At 39.0% G+C, this 20,415-nt stretch overlaps 2 pseudogenes; one reads left to right on the top strand and one right to left on the bottom strand.

Moving 5' to 3' along the window:
* Window positions 1-12,718: 12,718 nt before the first annotated feature.
* LOC119525080 lies at window positions 12,719-16,429 on the bottom strand (annotated as a pseudogene).
* Window positions 16,430-16,513: 84 nt separating this feature from the next.
* LOC119525079 lies at window positions 16,514-19,616 on the top strand (annotated as a pseudogene).
* Window positions 19,617-20,415: the final 799 nt, after the last annotated feature.

Here is a 20,415-nt window from a genome sequence, read left to right as displayed (position 1 = left end):
AGGCAGCTAGTGCAATTTGCAACATACAGAGCTTCAAAATATACAAAGAAAATGATTACAGAACTAAAGGGAAAAATAAATGCCCAGTGTAGTTGGCGAATTTAATACTGTGCCATCAACAACTGATAGACAAATAGACAAAGATAAAATCAGGAAACAAAGATTTGAACCTTGTCCACTAGTTAACTGTTTAGTTGATATTTACAGGACACTAAATAGCTGCTAAATACATTATTTATAAGCAAGTACAGGAAATTTACTAAGGTAGATTATATACTACGCCATTAGATTCTATACTAGGTCATAAGTCTAATTTTCAAAGGTTTGAAATCATATAGTATACATTCTCTGAGCACGATACAATTCAATTAGAAATCAATAGCCGGAAAACACAAAAAATACTTTTTTAGAAATTAAACTATCCACTAGCGTTACCAGCTCACTGGAAAAAACAAAACTCCTACCTGAACTGATTATCCAGTTTCTGGACCCCACTGAGAAGAAATTCAAAGGTTGAACAAACGCCGCTCCGCCAGGAACCGCCACTCGGAGTACATCACCCAGAAGACTCTCAACGCTGGGAACTGAAAAAAGTGAGGTAGGGCTTGGCTTTTTATTGGCTACAGGGGGCAGGGTAGACAATTGGTGCTTTAGGATTGGCTGAATTTTATGCAAATAATGTGCTGCGCTCTGGTCCAATGGGGGACCAGCTAAGACTGACTTGTGATTGGTTCAGATGAAGACCATTTTGATTGGTGAATAGCTATGTAACTTAGGGCTTACATTCTGGGCTATCTTGATTGGCCCATCAAGGCTGGTTCAGGATTGGCTGATTCGCAATGCTAGTCCCCTGCCTCCTTTCCTGTCAACCCAAGGTTCGCTAGTCTAGGCTTCCACACTAGGGAAATGATTAAAAATAAAAACCAACATATCAGAATCTGTGGGTGTACTTAGAGCTTTGATTAGTAGAAAATTTATGGCTTTTAGTGTTTATTAGAGGAAAGAAGTAAAGTTGATATCAGGGTATAATCTCAACCCTGAGAAACTAGAAAAAACACAGCAATTTAAACCCAAACCAATAAAAGGGAAATAATTAATGAGTGGAGATCAATGAAATAGAAAAGAGACAAAGAAATTGTCACAACAAAAAGTTGGTTCTTTGAAAATATCAATAAAATTGATAAATCACTAGCTAAACTGATTAAGAAAAAGAAAAAGAAAACACAACAATGATTATCATCAATAAAAGAAGGGAACATCACCAGAGACTATGGGCATAAAAGAAAATGAAAGGAATATTATGAACAAATGTATATCAATAAATGGAACTACTTGGACAAAATGAGAACATTCCTTGAAAGACAGAAATTTTTAAAAACTGACATAAAAAGGAACCAGATAATCTAAATTGCCCTGAAGGAAATGAAATTTGTTATAAATAATCTTCTCATTACTAAATTCAAGAGCCAAGTTATTTCTCTGGATAAATCTATGAAATATTTTAATGAGAAATGATACTAATATTATACAAACACTTTCAAAAAATAAAGGAGGAGGGAATATTCCCATTTCATTTTCTGAAACAGCATAACTCTGATACCATATCCAGGCAAGGACATTGAGGAAGAAGGGGAATTTTGGAGTTGATGAAACTTTCTATATCTCAATTGTAGGGCTGGTTTCATGACAGAATGCATTTTTCAAAACTCATAATATACACTAAGAAGGGTGATTTTAGTGACTTTGTATGCAAATTAAACCTCAATTTAAAAGAATAACTTTATGTTGAGTGAAAATAGCCGAAAACAAAAGGACAAATACTGTATGGTTTCCCTAATATGAACTAACATTAATGAGCAAATTTGAGAGTTAAAAGCTGATAACACAGGCTACAGGAGATAGAAAGAAGGTAGAAATTGGGCATTTGATGCTGAATGAGTATATAATGTTCAACAGGATTGAGTGTATAGATCCAGAAATGGATAGCACAAAACTGTGTGATGGTGGCAAAATATTATAAGTACAATGAACAAAGATGACTGTGAATCAGGCTGAAAGAGGAAGGCTAGGGCATGGATGACACCAGAAGAAAAGATAGAAGATAAAGACTAGGACTGAATAACTTAGTGAAATCTCAAGTTATTCAGGAATACTATGAACAAATGTATATCAATAAATGGAATTTATGGTGGCAGTAATCAATGATAGTGATTAAATGTACAAATATAAAAAATGTTTTTATATGTGGGAATACAAATGACTGTAAACTTTGCAAGTTGTTAAGAATGGGATGGTGTCAGGGAAAAATACAATCAAGGAAAGGTAGAGTCTACAGTTAACAGTAATGTCGTAATGTGCTTCCATTAATTGTAACAAAGGCAATATACTAAAGCTATATGTCTATCAGAGGGGGATATAAGAGAGAGGTATGGGATTCTTGGTGGTGGTGTTGTCTGACATTTTAATTGTAGTTTATTATATGTTCAGTTTTTCTTTTATCCTTTTTATTATTCTTATTTTAACTTTTTTGGAGTAATGAAAGTGTTCAAGTGCTGATTGTGATGATGAATATACAACTATATGATGATACTGTGAACAATTGATTGTACATGGATGACTGTATGGTATGTGAATATATCTATAAAATTCCAGGGGAAAAATAAACAGAGGGATACAAATGCTGGAGAAAACATGGAGAGAGGATCTACCTTTTCACTTTTTGTGGGAAGTAGTAGAGCCTATCTGGAGGGCAGTGTAGGGTTCCAAAAGAAGCTAAGTATGGGATTGCCGTAAGATCCTGCAACCTCATTATTGGTTATATATTGAAAGAACTGAGAGCATGGATATGAATGGACATTTGCATACTGGTATTTATGGTGGTAGTATTCACAATTTGCAATGAGTGGAGGTGGCCTGGGGATACATCGACTGATGAACAGAATGGAGAGATGTGATGTTTGCATACCATAGAATATTGGGCAACCACAAGAAGGAATGAAGTTGTGAGGCATGCAACTATGGGAATGGATTGTGAAGACAACATTTTGAGTGAAATAAGCCAGAAATGAAAAGATAAAATTGGCCACACATGGGCCTTGAAGTCCTGGAACTGGCTTACAGGAAGACTCCAGGGTAACCCACAGATTATTAGGTTCTTGTATGTTATTTGGGAAGTGATCAAGATTTCCAGATAAATCTGGTGGTGTTTGATACTCTGAGTTTCATTAGTTCAGTGTTTCCATGCAAATGTTTGTAGAGATGGAAAAAGACTCCAACATTCAGGCCTGTGTGGTCCTGCAGCCTCTAAATTTGCACTTATAAAAACCAAGAGCAATTCCTTGGAGTGCATGAAATCTGGTTTCTGGTTCCTGGAGACAATTGCTAATCACCAATAAATATCTCTTGGAAGAACAGTGTTTATGATCCTTGCTTGTAACTTCTCACCATCTTTTATGGTCTGTCCACTTGCCTCATCTGGAATAACATGTACTTTTTTTCATGGAGTCTGAGCATTCTACAGGCAAATTACTTACACTTGTCATATTAGAATGCCAGCAAATTTGAAAGCGTTGATAATGCAGCAGTGCAAGAAAATGGTTTAGCTATTATAGAAGCATATTTAAAGCTAAGGAAACATTAGAAAGATATGCAGAAGTTGGAAGATATTTTGTTGTATGTTGAACTTCAGGAAAATCTTATGGAATTTGTGTCTTTTGACCCTTCCTATCTGATTCCTATCTGCCCAGACTTCACTGGGGATTAGGTGGAGGGCAGAAATCCTTCACCATAAAAGGAGATGTTTCTCTCCTATGGTTTCATCCTGGTGTTTTGAATGACTGGCAGTGACCAGGAAGTCTGTCCTCCAATCCAAGACCACCTCCTCTTCAGTTGTTATCCACCCATAGGGAAACTAATAAATGTACCCTGGACAAGAAATTGCAGTAAAACAAGTCCATCTGCTTGTCACAGAATCATAGAGTAGAAGAGGAAACTTTCAATCATAGGAACCCTGTACTTTTTTATCCCAGTGGAAATCCTAGAACATAGAAGGTCCTCAATCAATGTTGCATTGAATTACTTATTGAACCCAGTTCCCTTATTTTGCATATGAGAAAACTGAGGTCTGGTGGCATTTGCAGACAAATTTGGGATCATGGATACAAAGCTGACATGTCAACCCAGAATATTTGATTCAGCCTTGCACGGTTATTTGGGAGCAGTGCCTATCTCAGGAAAGAACGGTCCTTACTGGAAATACAATGATGATAATATTTGTATTCAACAATTGCCAGTTGAGGGACTCTTCCATTATCAATGTTCACCTGCTCTCAAAATGCTGCTGCAGTTTTTACTCCCATTTCCTCTTCATCCAATATATCTGTTCTGGGCCCATGATGACTTGGTTATCAGGGAGACAACTAGGAATAAGGTTAAAGCAACCAGGGAGCATTATGTGATCTTGACTCTCATTTCCCATTGAAGGAAGCAGGGCAGAATTTATTATTTATCCTCTACTCACCAAAATTTATGACATGTTTTGGGACACTGACATGGGTAAATAGTAATGAGTTTTCCTTTGGAACTTAGTATGCTAGGAAGAAAATACTTGTGCAATAAAACCAAAGAAATCAAACTTAAAAGTTCCAATTTTGTGCTGGGGTTGATCCTTTTATGCAGGGAATATTTTCTGAGGTTTAATTTCTGAAAAGTTTTAGACAAACCTCTCTCTGGCTTTCATCCTACTTCTTCTTGTTCTACTTTTGAGAATCTGAACATTTTCCACTAGGATGGATTTTTCTGACACCATGCCTGGAAGTGTTTTCAAATTTCCATTTGGATCAGAGTTTTCACTTCTCCATATTCTCCCTTTAACCTCTCCTTTTACCCAAAGCATCTTTTTCTAACATTTTCCAATTTCTGCTGGTTTACAGTACTAGATTTAAAATATGCCTTCTACTCTGTAACTATGAGCCCAGATTCTCAAGAACCATTTGCTTTCAAATGGAAAAACCTCAAAATGTGTCTAAAATATCAGTATTGTTCTTCCCCAGGGATTTAAAAATGCCCCCACTATATTTATAGAAGTACTAGCTAAAGATTTGAGGGAACTCTACCTTCAGGAGGGAATCTTACTACATAGACGAATGATATCCTGATTGCCAGTAACACCAAGGAAGTTTCAGATCAAAATATTATCTTATCTCTGAACTTCCTGGCAGATTGAAGCTATAAAGCTTCCAAGAAAAAGGCCCAAATTTCATGACCACCATGAAATACTTAGGATTTGAACTTTCAAAGGGTCAAAGAAATTTACTGCCAAAGAGAAGAGAAGCAATAGCCATAGTGGCAGAACCAATCACTAAGAGGCAACTCTGAGGATTTCTAGGAATGGCTGGATTGTGTTGAATCTGGATTCCAAATTTTGGACTTATAGCCAGATCTCTTATGATGCCATTAAATAAAGAACATGGAGCCACTAGACTGGACTGCTAAAGGTCAAATGGTGTTCCATGCTATTAAAGAGGCTCTCTTAACAGCCCCAGTCCTTGGCCTCCAAGATCTCAGGAAACCTTTCAATTTGTTTGCACATGACAGAGAAGGCATGGGCCTTGGGGTACTAATGCAAAACTTGGGTAGCACTTGAAGCCCTTTTGCCTACTTTTCCAAATGATTGGATATAGTTTCCCAGGTTTGGCCAGTATTCTCCATGTCATTGTGGCAACCAGTGACCTCTACAGGAAGCTGAAACATTTACTCTGGGACAACCTACAATGGTGAATATTCCCCACTGTGTGACATGCCATCTTGAACAAAAAGGGGGGTGTTGGCTTCCCTGTAATTGCCAATCATCCTCTGGTTCTGTACCCGTCTTTTGAGTTCCTTTAATGGGCATGGGATGTCACATCTTTGGATTATTTTTAGCACAAAACAAGCAATTCTTAACCACATTTTGAATTATTCTGTGCATTTTTGTCCAACTATGAATATTCATAGCCATTGATACATGGCATCTCAACCATATTGACTTTCTTGGTGTTTGTGGGTAATGATTTCTTTTTTAAAATATTCAGGTATTAAAATAATCCCTTGTTCATTATAAATCCATCCATCCTTCACAGCTTTGTAGAGTTCTTCTTCTGGGTCTCTGGGGTCAACACTGAAACCCCATTCATTAGCTTTCTTTAGATCTATTGCTGAATATTGGGGCATAATGAATCCAGATCTATGTTAGGTATTAGGACAGCTAAGATGTTATTGTTTGGCTCTTGTGTCTTTGCCACCTGTTTAGCAATTTGACCAGGGAAGTTATCTCCTTTTGCTGCTAATGTATAAATATTTGATACCCAAGACAATGGAAAATAGCTATTTCCAATGGAAACATAATGACCTCTAGCACTGTTAGTATAACTCCTGGGTGTTTAATTTCTTTTTTTGTAACTGATGTTTATAGTCCCATAACTTTCCAGATGACTCAATGTGCATGGATTATGCAAAAAAGCATACTTAGAATCAGTGTAGATGATACCCCTGTTTCCATCTCCTAGCTATAAGGCTCTAGTGAAGGCTATACTTTCTGCTCTTGGGTGGACATAACTGGAGGAAGTGTGCTTGCCTCTAGAGCTTCATGGAGGATTACCATCCCCATGCTTCAGAATCCCTGTTCCATGAAGCTACTTCTCTTTGTGCACCTCTTGAAACTGACTTCTTTTAGGGGTTGGACTTTGAAGTCTGGTCAGCTGGAATAGATTTCTTCAGTTATCTGTGTACATTGTAATTATGAATGGGTTTCTTCTGTGTATTGAAGCATAGGGTAGCAGGATTCAAGCAGAGATTGCTATTTTAATGCAATTTTATTGAGATATACTCACACACCATATAATCCATTGAAAGTATACAGTCAGTGGCATACAGTATCATCATACAGTTGTGCATTAACCACCACAATCTAATTTTGAGCATTATCATTACTCCAAAATAAAGAAAAAATATAAAAAAGAAAAAAAAAGACAAAGAACACCCAAGCCACTCATACCTCTTATACCACTTTTATTTATATATTTTTGTCATTATTTTATTGCTCATCTGCCCACAAACTGGTAAAGATAGTGTCAATCACCAGGTTTCCACTATCACATGGTCACACAGTAAAAGCCATACAGTTATACAATTATCATCAAGAATGAAATCTACTAAATTACTATTCAAGGGATTCAGTCATTTCTTTCTAGGTATTCTAATACACTGGAAACTAAAATATAATATCTAAAATTCATAAAATAACCTCCAGATTGACCTCTCAACTCTATTTGAGATTGGTTTCCTCCAGGGGTTGGTCTGTGAGGTTCAGTTGGCTGGAATAGATTTCTTCAATCATCTGTATACAGTCATGAATGGGTTCCTCCTGTAAATTGAGTTATAGGATGGCAGAGTTCAAGGAAGAGACTACTCTTAATTTTACATTTGGATTATCTAATAATATAGCTTGATAGTTGCCCAAAGTCCAGGGAAATTATAAATACCTGTTAGTGTTTGTGGACACCATCTCAGATGGGAAGTAGCCTTTCCAAGCAAGACTGAGAAAGCCTCCAAAGTAACAAAAGCTTTACAGAAAGAAATTTTTCCCCAGTTTGGACTGCTTTATTCTATGCAGAGTGATAATGTGGGTGCTTTTATAGCTAAAGTAATCAAAGAAGTTACTGCAGCCCTAGGATTACATTGGTAGTTCCATGCCTCCTGGAGACAACAATCTACTGGAAAGATAGAAAAGATGAACCACACCTCAAAGAGGACCTTGGCAATGATTTGCCAAGAAACTAGCCAATTGCACTGCTAATGGTAAGAGTGGTTCCCAGAAGCAGGCTCCAATTGAGCTCATATGAAATGTTACATGGGGCACCTTTTCTTAAGACTAAAATTTACTGTGATTTAGCAAATAGTCATGTTGTTAAGGCAATAGATACTATAAAATGTGTGTAATCCTTAGGTGCTAATTTATCTGCTATTAATCAATATGCTTGGAGCCACCTTATTTTTCCCACAGATGTACTTCTTCACTGCATAAATCCAGAAGACTGGGTACCTCTTAAAACTTGAATAAATTTGCACAAGAAAAAAACAAAAAACAAACAAAAAAAATGTCCAAAGAAATATATGTCCAAAAGACCAGCAATGTCAGCAGTGAAATGGGCCTTGTGGTGTTGTACTAATCACCCATTCTTCTGGTGAGCTGCAGGGAATAAAGACATGGCTCCTTCACTCTTGAGTTTAATAAATTTCCCAGGATCAAGATCTCCCTAGGCCCATCCACTGGGACCAAATGGGTAATAGACTTCACAGACAGCAGATCACCTGTCTTCAGCAACAGCCTCACAGTGGATGGACAAACTCCACAAGAAATGATTTTCTACCCTACAATATTCCTGCAAACACATGTCCAATCTCAAACTGCTTTTTAAGAGGAACAGAGGCCTAAAAGCTAAGTTGTAAAGTACTGTCACTGTGTTCCCTCTCCTTTGGCTCTTCATGGTCCTCATATATAATAATATTGGCCTTATCTTAATCAATGGGCCCCTGATGGCAATGTTTTCCTTCAGTGGGCACACTCCTATACCATCTTTATGATTCAATCTAATTGCTTAATATGTGGCCAGCTCCCACTTTCCAGTGCTTCTGCCCTACAATGGTGGATCTCAGCCCTCCAGGGAAGACTGGATAGCCCTAAGATACTTAAACAGGAACAAAAACAATCAATGACCATTAACTCTATAGACACAACTAATGCTGACCAAAATGATTGGTCCACTGATATCAATGCATCTGGGTACATGGTCAGTTTCTCCTATAACATAACTGTTGATATGGCCACACAATGAGCAAAAAACCACCCAGGGATAAAAACTTAACTATTGGGGAAAAAGAAGGACACATACAAGTCTGGGATGGCTAAATATGATTGTTGCCTGGGTATGGCCACCTGAGTCAAAACCCCTTTGTTGGGATCAATGAAAACATGCCAAGCAGCAGGTTCCTTATATTACCAGAAAAATGGTCTGGCTGATCCCTGAACAATGTCACCAAACTATTATATCACAAGAAAGTGATTTTGGGACTGATTTGTCAAGACACCCTGGCATTTATTGGAAAGCTCCAAACAGAACCCAGTGGACATGGAGCACCAGTGTAGTGGCTGTGGTTGCCCATGCTGCTAGGATGATTGTACATTAGGCCCACCAGGACCCAAAGGACTATTCATAGCATTCTGCCTCCTTCTGCTAATTTACTCTTATTAAAAGCTAGATGGGCACCATCAGTGTTCCACTCACATGACCATCTTACATCCATATTTGTTCCATCAATAGACTTTGAAGGTGTCCTCATTCACATTGAGATCCATAATAGATTTACTCAATAAGCCTGTGCCAGTTTGAAAGTATTGTGTCCCCTAAATGCCATTATCTTTGATGTAATCTTGTGTGGGCCGATGTTATCAGTTTTGAGTAGATTTCTTTGAGTGTTTCTTTGGAGATGCGCCTCACCCAACTGTAGGTGATAACTCTCATGAGATAATTTCCATGGAGGTGTGGCCCCACCAATTTAGGGTGGGCCTTGATCAGTGGAACCATATAAATGAGCTGATGAGCAGAGGCAACTCAGTGCAGCTGTGAGTGATGTTTTGAAGAGGAGCTACAGCCAAGAGGGACACTTTGAAGAAAGCACAGGAGCTGCAGATGAGAGATATTTTGAAGACAGCCGTTGAAAGCACTCTTGCTCCAGAGAAGCTAAGAGGGGACAAATACCCCAAGTGCAACTAAGAGTGACATTTTTGAGGAACTGCAGCCTAGAGAGGAACATCCTAGGAGAAAGCCATTTTGAAACCAGAATTTTGGAGCAGATGCCAGCCACGTGCCTTCCCAGCTAACAGAGGTTTTCTGGACACCATTGGCCATCCTCCAGTGAAGGTACCTGATTGCTGATGTGTTACCTTGGACACTTTATGGCCTTAAGACTGTAATTGTGTAACCAAATAAACCCCCTTTTTAAAAAGCCAATCCATCTCTGGTGTTTTGCATTCTGGCGGCATTAGCAAACCAGAACAGAGCCCCAAACAATTGTCTCTATAGTGTTTCCCTGCTGTATACAGAAGTCACCCTCATGCGTAAAGTTGTCCTCCAAAACCAGATTGCCCTAGACCTCACATCTGCCTCCCAGTGTGGCACATGGGCCATAGTCAAAACTGAGTGCTGCACTTTTATGCCTGATGAATCTGCTAATGTTATGAAAATATTATTTCACATGAAAAATCAGATTAAGGCCATGGAAGCAAGTTTCCCCTCCTTTGATTTGTTTAGTTGACTCCCCTCAGGAATCTGGTCTTCATTCAGAAACATATTACAGATGTGACTATTCATCCTATTGTAATTATTATGGGTGTTCTCCTATTTAAGCTATGCTTTAATGACTTCTCCCAACTCTGACTAACAAATGACCAATGATATACAATGATGACCCAACCAATTTGTGGGAGCATTGAATACCTTCATCTGCAAGCAAAACCCATACCAATTGCTGCAACTGGACTCTTCTGTGACCCTCTGGGTTCCCTGTAACCTGAGCCTCTTATGGTCAGTCTACCCCAGCCCCAACTAGCTCTAGCAGTTTCATGGGGATTCCCTGAGACCACACTTGCACACTCCCTACTAACTGTAACTGAAAGTAACATAATAACATCTGTCCTGTTAAATTTTCACCCACTCATCACACTAAAGATATCATTTTTTGGTATGTGATATGTGGCTTCCTATGTAGAGCTTCTGTTCATGCCCCATAGGCTTAGGCTAAGCATTTGCACTTTTTTTAATTTATTCATTTATAAGTCTTTATTAGGTAACTCCAGAAACATCTATAGGTTATACATAACACTATTAAATGTCTTGAAAAATGAGTATAGCCATATTAGTTCCAATAATGAAAATCACATCCAAACAACATATTATACAAAATAAATAAGCCCAAAGAACATTATTAAAATAAATTCAACATTATGAAACTTGTGTCTACAAAATAATACTTTTTAATAAAGTAAATCAAATCAAAATCAAATGAATTAATGGATTTTCTGTTTCCCTGTCATACTACTTATGTTTAGCTCTGAAATAAATTTTACTTTGAGTAGCTATATAAGAGAATGTGGATCTTAGTAGAAGAAAGGACTCATTTGACTCATTGACTTTACAAATTCTATTCTTAAGATAAGGAACCATGCCAAACATTCATTTAAAATTTTTTTTCAATCTTTCCTAGTCTAAAAAAATTAAAACTGAACTGTGTAAAAGAAAAAAAAATGAACTGTGTGTTTGAAATGTTTTTAAATGGATAGGAAAGCACTTGCAGTTTTAAACTCCCTAACTCCTCCTGCCATATATCTACCAACAGCCAATCAGAATATGGCATCACTATACCCATTTCCCTTTTGCTTTCCAATCTATAAATCTCCCTTAGTTCTTAGATCAAGAAGACAGATTTGAGCTTTGTGCCTGTCTCCTTGCTTGTTAAACTCACAATAAAAGCCTTTTCTTTCCACAAAATCCCAATGTCATAGTATTGGCTTCTGTTCACACCAGGCATGAGCCCTTGCTTGGAAACGCTGTCTGCCAGTACATTCCCCCCTGGGGCAGCCCAGGAGAGCCACTGGTTTCCTTCAACACTGTCCTTCCACTCCTCACCTGGAGATAAGCTTGGGCTGTCATGTACTGGTTTTTAAGAGCTGGTTACTAAATGTTCAGGAGGTTTGTGAGACAGTTGTTAAACATTTAGTAACTTGAAATTGGTCATGGGCTAGGTACATGTACTGTGGAAATCAGCAAATGTTTTAAGTGCTGGGACTTTTTTGTTGTCCAAATGAGCCCTTGACCTCAGTGAGCCTCCTCTCCAAAAAGATCACAGAATGGGTTTTCCTAACAATTATTCCAGTTATCATGAGATGACAGTGATCCCTGCATGCATTCATGTAATAATAAGAATAGGTTGATGAAAAATCATAAATATGTTACCAAATCGGACTCAAAATACAGTTATGAGAATAGAAGAAAGAAATTTTTAAGGTAAGAGAAGAGAAAATTGGCAGGGCTGTAAAACAATTTAAAAAACAGAAGAGAGCCAGTTCAGATAAGGAACACACTCACACTGGATATAAAAGAAAAGTAAAATGGGCATTTCTAAAAAATCACACATAATCCTACAGGACATGATTGAAAAGGAGCAAAAGGAAAAAGAAATAAGTAAAACCTTAAAGAAATGTGTCGAGAGTAACTGAAAGCTATGGAAGACAGACCCAAAAATGAAAAAATCAATATTACTAGTAAAGAAACAAAGTGAATGAAATGACAATTTTATGATTTAGTTCAATAAAATTTAAAACAAATGTAATTTTAGAGTTTTGGAATGCTTACTTTGTGTGTAGACAGAGAAACATGAAACAGTAAAAAATAAACAAATTTCCCTCACACTGTGTATAATTCAGTGATAAACATTTAACATCAGAACACAAAAAAAAGAATCAGAAGCCAGATATGGGGGTCAAGTTTATTCAAGTGATGAGATGCAGGAGAATGACTACAGAACCTTCCGGGACGAAAGTCATATATTAACCATGGAAGGGAAACTGCAGCGCCCCGGCGTGTGTGTCATCTGTCTCTTCTCTTCTGTCCAAGCCCAGAGTTTACTCCGAGTCGCTGCTATCCGAACTGGATCCACTGGAACTGCTGCTTCCAGACTCGGAGGCGCTGCTGCTGCCGAGCCGGGACGGCCCTCCCGAGGGCGTGGAGCCGGATTTCTCTTTCTTGGTAGTTTGTCATTGATCAGATGTCCATTGGCATCCTGCAGGCCGCTTCTCTAACTTTCTTTTTTTCCCGAGCTAGCTCCTCTTTTGACTTGGCTGCCTGCTTTCTCCCTTTTGTGGAGAATGGTTTTTTCTTTGTTTTTTTCTGTAAACAAGACTTGACATATCTTTCCAGTTCTCCTAACGTGGTGGGTTTCAGGGTCTCAAAGTCAATCTCGGTGTCCTCGGGGATGGAGCACCTGAGCGAGCCCTCCTGAGACCGGATGATGCGCAACCACCCGGCCCAGTTTCTCCCGGGCAGCCAGTTCATGTTCAGGCTAAGCTGGCGCTTCTCATTGTAGCTCATGGCAGCCCCCCGTTTCTACTCCTCCCGCTCCCCTCCCCCTCCTCCCCTCCCTCCTCCCCCTCCTCCCCCGCCTCCTCTCAGCAGGAGGCCGATGCCTTCTTGCCGCCCTTCCTCCCCTGCCTGCTGCCCCTGGTCCCTGCAGTTGGCCTTCTTGGCAGGAAACTTTTGCTGGGCCTGCTTGGCTGGCGGGTCCACCATAGCCTTCATCTCTTCCTTGGGCTTCGCTTTGTGCTTCTTCTTCTTGTCTTTCTCCTTTTTCTCCTTCTTCTTTGGTTTGTCTGCAGCCTCCTGGGGAGACGGGGGTGCTGCCCACAGCCAGCTGCAGTCTCCCAGGCGGCCAGCAGAGTTCGCTGTTTGCAGGGGCCTGGCCAGGCCCTCCCCTGGCCTGTCTCTGTTTTTCCAGTGTTGGGGACCCCCTGCTCAAGTATTTTTTCACAAGTAGCACAGAAATGACTGAAACAACCCAATTCCCAGACTTCTGTGGGAGGAAATCAGTGAAGTGGAGCTGTGGGTTCGTCCGCCCCTCTCTGGTGGTGACTTTTTTCTGCCAGCAATTCTGGAAGGGTTTATTCCAGGGTAGTTATCAGTATCCTAATAAAAATCACAAAACCGATTCAGATTCCACCACCAACCCTTGCAACGTGAGGACTCTGGTGAAGGCAGGGGTGATAGATGACCATTTTTACAACTGTTGGCCACCCTGACCCTCTGAGTTCTGAGGCAGTTTGTTCAACTTTTAATTAAGCTTTGTTAATAATAAAAATCTAACTGAAAAAAAGTTTCTGTCTCATTTCTGGTAATAAATCCAAAAGCCTTCTACTAAGCATGCAAGTTTATGTATTGTCAGCTTATCACTGGAGTTTTTAAAATATCTTCCATTTGGTTCAAAATATCATCCCCCTCCAAGATATTGCATAAAAATTTGTCATCTGTTTATGCAAAATATGCTTTTTATTTTAGCATGGTTTATCCCTTCATTTGATATTATAATTATTGCATTAATGTTGTTAATTTGCATAAGTAGTAGATTATTTCTGATCTTTATGTCCATTGGGTATCTTTATCTCTGTTTAGAAGATCCAAGTATATCTTTATGTGTTTAGAAGATGAAAGCACAATGATTTTTAATGTTCCAATTATTGATATTGCATGCTGCTTAAAACCATTTAAAATGTAGTACGAATCCTATTATTAAACAAAGCAATGAGACTATTTGAAAGTGACAGGTTTTAGTAACTAATTCTTAGACTAATTATACAAATAATTTTTGCTAATAAAATATTATAATCATAATATGCTATATACTGTAAACATCTTATTTTACAATACTGTAGTTTTAGATTTACAGAAAAATTGTGAAGATCGTATGGTGTGTTCCCAGAATCCCAGATTTTTCCTGTTTTATTGAGACCTAATCTCAGTTGTTACTTTTCCCCAACTAATGAATACATTATTAGTAACTGAAACTCACATTTTATTAAGGTTTGCATAGGCTTTAACATTTCTGATCCAGGATATCACATTATATTTAAATTGCATGTCACCTTAGGGTCCTCTTGGTTGTGTCAGTTTCAGAATTTCTTTGACTTTGATGGACTTGACAATTTGAGAAACACCAAACAGGTACAATGTTCCTCATTTGGGATGTCTGATATTTTTCTGATGATTACACTGAGGTATTTGAGTTTCAGAGGAAGACCACAGAGGGAAGTTCCATTCTCAACAGTTCATATCAAGAACACAGATCTCGAGATGACATGTCACTCTTGATGTTAACCCAGGTCACCTGGCTGAGGGTGTGTGTGTGAGGTTACTCTACTATAAAGTTACCCTTTGCCAGGCAGGAGGTTATGTTGTCTTTGGATGAAGTCTCTATATGCACCCCTCATTTAAGTAGTTTGGGAATTATGCTCCACATCCTTGAGGGCTGGGAATCTACATAAATTATGTGAAGATTCTTACAAATGGAAAAATTTTATTCCCTTGTTTATTTGTATAATCAATTGTTTATTTCAGTATGGATTCATGGACATTTATATTATATTTTTGGTTCTAATACAATGGTATTTTATCTATTTTTTGTCCAAATTGTTTCAGCTTTGGCCAATGGGGGCTGTTTCTGTAGATTCCCATGTTCCACTTACATAAACCAATCCTTCTCTTTTGTTTCTTGTTGTTTTCTTAGGATGGCCTTGTGTTTTTTTTTTTGTTTTTTTTTGTTTTTTTGTGGCACTACAGGATCCTGCAAGCTTATCTTGTATACTTTCTGCCCAAATCCTACAAGAAGTCATTACTATCAGGAGCCCTGGTTCCTTTTATTGGAGAATGGTATTTTAATTAGGTCTGGGAGGTAACTGTGCTCACTGCTATTGGGGTTTCCTTGCTTCTTGGCCCTCTCAGCAGAAGGTGCAAGGACATGAATGTCTATCTACTAAGCTACTTATATGCACATATTAGCATTTATATATGGAATCATCTGAATATGTATTATGCTACACAAACGTTCATACTGATCTCTCCTCTATTCCATTATTATATGGGTTTCTAGTCTTCTGCTCTGTAGCCTTCCACTCCAACAGTGAGAAAGCTGGCTCCCACCCTCTGCCATCTATAGACTTAATGTGCCACTCCAGTGTACACATATAGTGGTTTTGGAATTGTTAACCAGTGCCCCAGTGGGAAGTAATTCTATCAACTAGATTTCAGTGCTGCCATGAACATTATTTTAAGTTCACTTTTAAAGATTTCACTCACTTTCCTCCAACAACTGCATAGAGTTTGTTTGCTTTATATGTATGCAGTGGAGTGAGATTATTTTGTCCTGGTCTGCATTCTATTCTAGGATCTAACAATCTATAAATTGATTCTGTTAATTTTTTTACTTTTAATTTTTATTAATTTCATAAACTAAGATTCACATCTTGTGATATAAAATTCTATGGATGTTTACAAATACATACTGGCAGTTATTTGTCATTGAAGTATCATACAAAATACTTCATCTTTTCAACCCTCCCATAACCCCACTTACACCAGCTGACTTGTTAACATCTCTATAATTTTGCTTTTTACACAATGTCATAGAAGAGGGATCATATAGTATGTGGCCTAAATGTGTATCAGATTTTAAAAGTAGTAAGTTGACATAGTGTAAAATTCTGATTATCTGAGACTTCTACTGAAATATCAAAATACCCTTTGCCCACCCCACCCCCCAAATCCACTTGAAGTCCTGAATTCTCCATGCTCAAGTCTCTCATTTTTTTTTACTATTTTCTCCACCTTACAAATAACACTGGGGTTCTCTCCTCTGGGAAGCTGCAGCCACGATGGGAGTTTGAGAGTTGAGCCGCTGTGAGGCGAGGCCGGGCTGGGGCGAGGGAGAGGGGAGAAGGCGGGGCCGCGGCCCAGAGCCCCTCGCAGCGCCCTCGGGGAGCCGGGCGGCCGGCGGTGGCGGGAGCGGCGACGTTTCCCGCCTCCTCTTCGTCGCCTTTTCTAACCGTGCTGCGTCGTCCTCGGTTTCTCCTGAAGGGGGAGGTGGAAGCCGTGGGCCCGGGAGGGAGCCGGCTGAGGGCGGTGGCGGCGCCTCCCGCTCCTGGAGCTGCGGGGAGACGCGGCGGCGGCGGCGGCCGGGAGGGGTCGGAGTCGCCCGTCACCATTTCCAGGGCTGGACGCGTCGGAGAGTTGGTCTCTCCCCTACTGCTGCTTCCAGCACGGCGGCGGCGGCGGCACATCCAGGGACCCCGGGTTTAAACCTTCCCTCCGCCGCCGCATCCCCCCTGGACCGGGCTCCGGAGGAGGCAGCGGTTCCGAGGATTATTCGTCTTCTCCCCATTCCCCTCCGCCGCTGCCAGGCCTCTCTCTGCTGAGGAGAAGCAGGCGCGGTCGCTGCACCCACCCAGCAGCCGCCGCAGCAGCCATTACCCGGCTGCGGTCCAGAGCCGAGCGGCGGCAGAGGGAGGGTCATCAGCTCCCGCCGAGTCCAGAGCCGTTTCCATCCTGCAGAAGCAGCCCCGCCACCAGCAGCTTCTGCCATCTCTCTCTTCCTTTTTCTTCAGCCATGACAGCCATCATCAAAGAGATCATTAGCATAAACAAAAGGAGATATCAAGAGGGTGGATTCGACTTAGACTTGACCTATATTTATCCAAACATTATTGCTATGGGGTTTCCTGCAGAAAGACTTGAAGGTGTGTGCAGGAACAACACTGATGATGTACTAAGGTTTTTGGATTCAAAGTATAAAACCATTACAAGATATACAATTTATGTGCTGAAAGACATTATGACACCACCGAATTTAACTGCAGAGTTGCACAGTATCATTTTGAAAATCATAACCCACCACAGCTAGAATTTATCAAACCCTTTGGTGAAGATCTTGACCGATGGCTAAGTGAAGATGACAATCATGTTGCAGCAATTCACTGTAAAGCTGGAAACGGACGGACTGGTGTAATGATTTGTGCGTATTTGTTACATCGGCGCAAATTTTTGAAGGCACAGGAGGCCCTAGATGTCTATGGAGAAGTAAGGACCAGAGACAAAAAGGAATGTTTATTTTATAGATATAAAGTTGAGGCCCAGAAGATAAAGTGCCTTGATCAAGATTATCCAAGCAGTTAATGACAGTACTCAAGAGTAAAATTTGAGCCCCCAAGAAACGGTGAAACTTCTTTCTACACTATCATGTTCAGAAATCCTGGAGCTGAAAAAGAATTTTTAGACTGTTCAGGATAATTAGTCTATGAAAGTTTGTGTAATGCTGATGAATTGGTCTAATTTGACAAGGCACTTCAGTTTATTCCCTTCTCTATAGATGCTATGGCATTTTATGACCCCTGATTTAAGTAATAAAAGGACTTTGAGGTTGGGGGCCTTGTAAATATAATACTGCAGACTCCCTTAAAAACTTTGAGATTTTAATTGTCTTAAAACATTCAAAGGTATCATGTTTAATGGTTAGTGCTACTGAAATAAAGTATTTTTAACTTTTAATGGATAACTGATTTTGTAATGAAACTTAGCTGGGTATGTTAAAGCTATTGTTATGCAACTGTAAAATTCATCCTGAGAACATTGCCTTATTATAAATATAATTGATTATTCAGAGGAGTTTTATTCTTGAAACATTTGGTAATAGGCTTATTCTCTACTTGCCAGTATTTAATTTTAGGTTGAGCCTGTGGATTTGCATTTCTTGTAATTGTGAGCCACTATTACAGGTGGTATATTTTGCCCATTTTGCAGAGTGCATATAGGATTAATTTTATTCGAGTCATCTTTAATGTTATTTTGTTTGTATCCTTAATTTTAATTATAAAGAAACATTAAGAAATTTAAGAAACTCGTGTTTTGGTGACATTTATATAGGAATAGAATGTTTTTTTTTTCTTCTTGTGACAAAGAAGAAAAACAGTCATGATGTTTTGATGAAGAATTTATAGACTTTGCAGAGATTCTCCTCAAAATAATCCAGTGCAGTGCCTCAACATTTCCTCAGCAGACTTGGTGTGAATTAGATGTCAGAGTGGTGGGTGCAAGCTGACCATAAAGTGTGTCATTGTGTTAGTAATGCTCACATATTACTTGAGGGTTTCAATGTTGCAGGGAAGTCACAGAACAACCAATACTTCCTGTAAAGAAAAATATTTTCTGAGCATGAGATAACTGTTTGAGGGAAGATGTCTATCTTGTATTCAGTAATTTACTGGAAGGCAGCTATGTTACGCTCCCCTGAGAGTCCTTCATTTGCAGGTTTCATACTTTTGCTTTATGAACATGTGGCAAATTATTCAAAAGCAAGCTGTCAATGGGAATTTTTTCTCCAAGAAAGCATGCTTCAGGGCAACTCTTACTGTTGGTTCCTATTCAGTCCTGCATCCACATTGTCTGCATCAGCACTTATTCTTCAGTATTACAAATATTAAATTCACAATATTTATTCTGAACTATGAACAAAGAGTTTAAAAAAAATCTTTAGAATGCTGGTAAGTATGTGTTTTGGAAAGATTCTCCAAATTTCTGAGTATAGTATAGAAGTGTATTATATGACCAACTTACCCATAATCCCTGCTACCCTTGTCTCTTTCCCTTGTCCCCCAGTCCTTTCCAGAGTGCTGGCAGGTAAAGTAAGCATTAATATTTATTTTATTAGATTGATCTTGAAGGAAAAACAATTTCAGGAGCTTTTATTTTTATTTTTCTGGTTTCAAATCAAATAGGGAGTCCCAATATATTATGAACTCCACTCCACATGGGTGCATCTAGCTTATCTTTAATGAAGACTCAGATCTTCAAGAAGTAATAAATATTAACTTTACTCTAGGTGATTCCATAAATGGAAATTTACTCATTTTTCTGAGCAATTAATTTTTATTTCCTAACCTTATAACCAAGATATTTTTCCTCTAGCCTGTTTACTAAATTTCACCATGCTATAACCTAATGAAGTGCTCATATTTTCTCTTCATTTAAAACAAAACAATGTGTAATTGCTATCTTTTTTTTTAAGACTCCTAAATAATGTTGTTATTTTTTTTAACACATTAATTCTCTTAGGCTGAACTGTGTTCCTCTAATATACAGTATTTAAGCTAGTCATCCAACCTATAGATTCATAAAATTGTAGTAGTTTTGTAACTTAAAGGACCACAACAATTATTTGAGACTCATTCTAATAAAAATGATAAAACTGAGATCTGCAAAGATCAACCTGAACTAGGTCATTTAGTCTCTCCATGTAAGAACTCAAAATGATATCTCCTAATCTCAAACCCAGTGTTCTTTCTACCACCATACTGTGTTCTCCAGTCCAAGTTCTATTTTTTTGATCCCTGTGCTGGTTTGAATGTATTATGTCCCCCAAAATGCCATTATCTTTGATGTAATCTTGTGTGGACAGACATATCAGTGCTGATTAGATTGTAATTCTTTGAGTGTTTCCATGGAGAAGTGCCCCACCCAGCTATGGGTGATGACTCTGATTGGATAATTTCCATGGTGGTGTTACCCCATCCATTCAGGGTGGGTCTAAATTAAATCACTGGAGCCCTATAAAGGAGCTGACAAACAGAAGGAACTCAGTGCATCTGAGAGTGACATTTTGAAGAGGAGCTACAGCCAAGAGGGACACTTTAAAGAAAGCACAGAAGATGAGAGAGTAGCTGCAGATGAGAGAGTTTGCACACAATGTTGAAAGGAGACTTTTGCTCCAGAGAAGCTAAGAAAG

This window comes from Choloepus didactylus, assembly GCF_015220235.1.
Source record: "Choloepus didactylus isolate mChoDid1 chromosome 23 unlocalized genomic scaffold, mChoDid1.pri SUPER_23_unloc5, whole genome shotgun sequence".
Lineage (NCBI taxonomy): Eukaryota > Metazoa > Chordata > Mammalia > Pilosa > Megalonychidae > Choloepus > Choloepus didactylus.
The sequence above is the reverse complement of the archived record's forward strand: the minus strand, read 5'-3'. Positions and strand labels throughout refer to the sequence as shown.